Genomic DNA, 6,034 nt, shown 5'->3' with positions numbered 1-6,034 from the left:
GCAAGGCCTGGGCACACTAGCTTACAAGGCCTAAGTATGCTGGCATGCAATTCCTTACAACCCTGCCAAGCATGGCTACGACGCCGTAATATGCTAGGATAAGGGATATCTAAGTATTCCTCAGAATCTAACAACCAAAGGCACAAGAACCAAGTTTCTTCACTTATTCACAAATCCTATTTATCTTATATACATCAAGATGCATGAGAGTTGACAAATATGTAGCAACAAACTATGCATAGAACAAGGCAACACCAATCAAAGTTATGTGTTAAGTCACTCACTTGGTGTTGATAAAATATAACATTTTAAGTCCAATCAACAAGCCATTATATGTTCTTATAAAGAATTTGAGCACAATAGCCATGTCCAGCTCATTTGCTAAGGAAAAAATGACTCTGTGTCATATTCGATCTTCCCTCTATTAGATATGTAGGGATTATTACATCCAAAATGCCATCGTAGTTAAAAAATGCCCAAAAATGTTACATTTTTTTTAACATAATTTTTTTTTCTTGTATGTAACCCCACGAGTTCCCCACAAGCCATCTTTATACTCAAAAATTAAAAATTTAGTATTTATAATAAGGGACATCTACTTTTTCTTTAGATTTCAACAATCAAATGCATAGGCAGTAAGTCGCTTCACTTTTTTACGGACTCATTTTATCTTATATGCCTCAAGATGTATGGGAGTCATCAAATATGAAGCAACATATTATGCCTAGAACTAGACACAACCCATGAAAGGAAAGTGTTATATCCCTAGCATAGTGTTGATAAGAGGCGAACATTTCATATCAGAGTAATAAGTCTTTATATTCTCATGTTAAGAATTATAGCAAAATAGTTATATACTTCAGGTTCACTGATGGAAAGATGACTATGCACTGTATTTATTCTTACATCTAGTAGACAGGTAGGGCTTATTACATCAAGAATTGGTACTTCAAAAATGGCCAAAAAGCTTAAAAAAAATTCCATAAAGAGAATATTTTTTATTTTTACATACACACATGAGTAACCGTCATGCTATCGTGATGCCCAAAAATCCTTAATTTAGTATTTATGTGTTCAGTTCCAAGTGAATGTTCGCATGCTCAAGGCCTTGGCATGCCTGTAGGCAGACCCAGGGCATACTGCTATGCTAGGGCTGGGCTATGCTGGCATGGAGGGCCTGGGCACACCGATAAGTAGGGCCCCTATCACACTTGCAGATAGGGCCTTTGCAATATTATACCTGGGCACTTATACCTTTTAGTATGCCAAAGGCTAGTAGTATCCAAAGTAGGTACTACATGCTAACTAACATGAGGTATCAGAATCTACTATGACATAGGGCCATATCTAAGTTGGTCGTGGCAGTAAAGGCCACTCTTCCATATATAACACCTAGTCATAAATTTATGACATATGCAAAGGATTCAACCCATCATCCATTCAAAACTACATTTCTAGGCCTTCATGATAGTGTTCTTGATGACGACACGAAACCATCTGATACCATTACCCTTGGGGGCCAAATCCCGTACTTCTGGTTGGCAGGAAAATGATGGGCTTAGGCACCATATTTTTAGCATGGATTCTAACTTAGAAATGCTCAGTCATAGTCCTGCACATGGTAGCTTTGTGCCACTAGCCTTTCAGCCAAATGTGATGACCAATTTTGTTAATCAATGGTTTTCCTTATACTAGGTTTAATTATTATCACTGCATGATCATCAATAGGGTAAAACTAACCTGTCTCATGATTGTTTAAACCCAACTCATGTTCCTTATTGGAGGGTGAACAATCCAGCACTTGGTGAATTATGCTTCATAATGATAGAAGAACCAACATCGAAGAATCAAAAGTAACATTGCTATGAATGATTCACTGCGACAAGTCATTTATCCCTGTGGTATCTTTTTTGACACCTCTAGTTTCAAATTTTGAATGACTAAAGGATTGATTGGCCATGCATTCACAGTTTGTATTCATATTTAAAATTAAAATCAAACAAGCTTTTAACCTTTTTTCCATATTAGATTTTTGTTCTCATTGAGCTCATCTTAGGACTCCTATGTTATCTTTTAACTTATGTTCCACCCAAGCCAAACTCCCTACTTGATAATGTCTTATGCCTTGATCAACCCACTGAGATGAGACTTAAAAGCCAAAAGAAGGGGCTAGGCCTCACCTATCTCATGGAATAAATAAAATAATGTTAAAAGTAGTAGTATTTTGGAGAGCCAAATCCCACTTATTCTACATCTCTCAAGTTATTTCATAATGTTAGACTAGAGTCAAGCTCAATAGGATTTTCTTTTCCTGCTAATTCTGCTAAGCCCATTCGCTTGGCTATGGTTTCGCTAGATTATAGATAGGGATAGTGGGAATCTTGTTAATCCATTCATACATATTACTAATTAGACTATAAGGCCTTTGTATAACTTAAGAGAGTCATAGTTACTCCCATCATTTATCTGTGTATGGTGGAATTTCTTCACTTTGGCATTCAGTACACATGGTAGAAATCACATTTTGTGAGAATTTGCTGGGATCTCGTAATGGGTTTTTTAATTAAATAGTCAGATTCCCCTTGATCATACCAATTTTGAGTTGGTTATTTATCTCCTGAGGATGGTCCCCAAGTGTGCCATTCCCAATTTACCCCCAGCTCACATGTCACAGCCCACTCTCACTACAAGTGTAGCTTAAGAAGTTTACCAATAGACGGTGGATTTGGGATTAGGACCCCAGTGCCCAACCTTTAGAGCCAATCATTTTCCTAAAGTTATGAATCCATTTTGTTGACTTCCCTTGCCTATATTGCTCTATTAACTATAGGCTATTCACCTTGGAAACCTGATGTAGTTATGAGTATGATCGGGCATGGCTAGCACTTAGCCCTTAGAATTTTTAGGGGCCACTAGGGCCGCACCAGAAGTTATTCAACATACAAAGGTCTTCCAACTATTATACTCTACCTTTAGGTAAAAATGTTTTTAAGTAGAAAAGATAACTCTTTCCGAGGCCCCCGTATGTGTCTTTAGACTACATAATATAGTTATCAGCCACCACATCATTGCTCAAGAATTTTAACCTGACTCCCTTTCAAAGCTCATGTGAAGTGACGCTCTCTTACAGACATCCCCCATCTCTTAGGATCACTAACCCATGTTTAAGTTTTGTTCTTATGGAACCATTCCCTCATTCAAACTTTAAAACTCTCATTTTAATATTTATGACTACCACTAAGACTCGCACTAATGACCACTTTGTACCTGCTCACACCCCTAGTTTTATGATGACCACCATGCCCTCCTACTCATCTAGGCCTAGACATTACCCTGATAAGAGTGTGTGGGTCACGCACTTAAGTGCCATCTTAGTTTGGGGCTAGTTGATTTTGTAGGTGAGTTGTTACACACAGCTTAGTGGATTTTGACTTCCTTGACCATCCTCTTGATGTCTTAATCAACCAACACCCTTTATGGGTTTTAAGTTAGCACGCAATTGGGCAATGTAACCTAGCTTTTGAATCATCCCGTATTTGTCAGTTCTGCTTATAAAAAATTGCCCACTTGGAGCTCTCAATTTAGAGGCACGACTCATCAAAGCAGCCTAGCCATCCTACCTCTTAAATGTTTGATAATATGTCATGGGCATTGTACCCCTGATGCCTCTAATCATTAGCTTTAATTGATAGAACTCCAAATGGGGCTCCAGCTATCCTGAGGAAAACTTTAGAGGGAACTAGATACTAGATGGTTTGATTAGACTTTCACCCTTATATCTTAACCATATAAATGATTTGCATGTTAGTATCATTCCAGGCCTCCACAAGAGTTTCCTTTGGATTTGCCTTGCTCATGCATAGTTCACCATCTTTTGGAACCTAACACACATGCATACACTTAAACCCTTCATAGGAGACCTGGGCTGATCGGTGGTGCACCTATAAAAGAGGATCCCACACATCAACTTCCTTGCGCCCATCAAGTTTCATCACCTGTTGACTCACACGCATGTTAGTCCCCTTGGTTCATGTTATAAGATGGGTCAAATGGGAAGATCACTAGCCATTGTGATGGGCATGTGAGATCCCTTAAAAGTCTCTCCTTATACATAACTACTATGTTGGCCGACCGCCATGATGGTGCCTCCTAGAGTGTCAATCACCTAGGTCTGGAATGCCTACAACGATCAACATCTTAAGTAGAGTAGTGGACAAGCCACAACCATTTCACTTCATTCCAAGATGCAACGACGCCCCCATCTGCTTTCCTCTTAATAATTTCAAGCACACTTTGACTATATTTTAAAAGTCATTTTCATCATTCCCTCGTAGTATTTATTCACTATCGATCTCTCGCCTATATTTAACATTGGATTGAATTTATGTCCTTATTAGGGCTGCATTCCCAAAAAACCTAACTCATTGCCAATGCCTTGTGATGCAATAGGGTTTAGGCCAAATGGGGCTCTTAACCTCCCTGATGCCCCATTTATGGGGACTTGGGCCCGATCAATCATTAATAATGCTTCTCCATACTATAATTTAAGCTATTATATGGTAGCTCGATTCCAATATTAGGCCACTCCCAATTTTCTTCCTATTACTAGGGAAATCTTCATAAGTTTCTTCTTCTACACTTACTGATATCCTTAAACTCGGTGGGTGGCCTTGTCCATCCTGGGGTCACATTAAAAATTTCATCCATGGATTGAAGTGTGATTTGGGATCACCTAAGAAGTATGATTATCTCTCAAGCATGCATGATAAAATAGCTTAGGTCTTTAATTCACTCATTATTATTTACAACCAATAAGATGATGACCCACCCTTTAGCCCACCGTGCTGAGGGGCATGATGAGCCACCGTTCACATCTAAGCCTTCACCAGCACATCCATGGATGGGAGATCAGATAGGGAGTTATAAAACACTTGACACCTATCAGAGATTTGGGTGGTACTATAAAGTGTGGGGAGAGTTCTCCTAGAAAAACTTTGGCTATCAAACTAAAGGTAAAGAGCTCAACTTCACACAAGCTGGTGGCAAAAGGTAGCTCAAACTATTTACTAGAAGAGAACCTAGCTGTGGTGTGTCCCGCTCAGTGCTGGTACAGAGCAAAATACACAATACTCTTAGAAAAGCTACTGGTGGGAATTATGTGGATGGATTTCAGCTTTCCACCAGCTAAAGATCCATTAAAACTGATGTAGGGGATTAAGATGTGCTTTAACCTAACATTTTCTGATGTGGGATTTTCAATGGAGATTGAGGAGGGGAAATCTGGTCAAGTTATCACCATGCTTATGGGTGAAGTAACTACAATGGATACTGGAGAGGGTCTAGGTTACAACTACATGGCGGTTCATGATGAGCCTTTTGCTCGAGTAGGGATGGAAAATGGGTAAGATGCTATATATGTTTACATCAAAGCTATGGGTAGTGAACTAGGATAGCTTCAATGCTTGTGGGATGAAAGCTCCAAAGAAATGCACTTCTAGTGTTTGGGGAAATGTCCCTTCCTCAAACACAAGCAGGATTTTTGGGGAATTCATTTTTTCCAATTGGAGGCAGATGTCAACGCCTCCTGGAAGGCTGATTTATGCTTGGAGGAAGCCCAAACAAATTTGCACTATACAAAAATTTTATGGCTCAGCCACCTCGAGGGATGGGAATACACTGGACGTCAAGCTTGATGTCATCATAGAGAACCTTGCTCTGCTAGATAGAGTGGTGGTGGGAAAGATCCTCAAGAAGAGACTTCCATACTTCATACTAAACTCAAAAATCCAATACCAATGGAGGATGTTTCAAGATTTTCAGCTCTCTACCATTAGACATGAATGCTTTGTTTGCATCTTTGCTACGGTGGATATACATGATGCTGTCCTAAGCGAGGTGCCATGGTTCATTGATGGAAACATCGTAGGCTTGGAAAGATGGTCACCAAGTTTCTCCCCAGAGTCAATGGATGGGTTATCCTCACTTGTACGGATTCATCTTCCTTACTTACCCCATGCAATATTAGAATGTGGAT

The 6,034-nt window shown here is 39.4% G+C and overlaps 1 pseudogene; it reads right to left on the bottom strand.

The window, feature by feature from the left end:
- Positions 1-1,319: 1,319 nt before the first annotated feature.
- On the bottom strand, positions 1,320-4,688 carry LOC114579134 (annotated as a pseudogene).
- Positions 4,689-6,034: the final 1,346 nt, after the last annotated feature.

This window comes from Dendrobium catenatum, unplaced genomic scaffold, assembly GCF_001605985.2.
Source record: "Dendrobium catenatum unplaced genomic scaffold, ASM160598v2 fragScaff_scaffold_21, whole genome shotgun sequence".
NCBI classification, from domain to species: domain Eukaryota; kingdom Viridiplantae; phylum Streptophyta; class Magnoliopsida; order Asparagales; family Orchidaceae; genus Dendrobium; species Dendrobium catenatum.
This window is presented reverse-complemented; position numbering and strand designations above follow the sequence as displayed.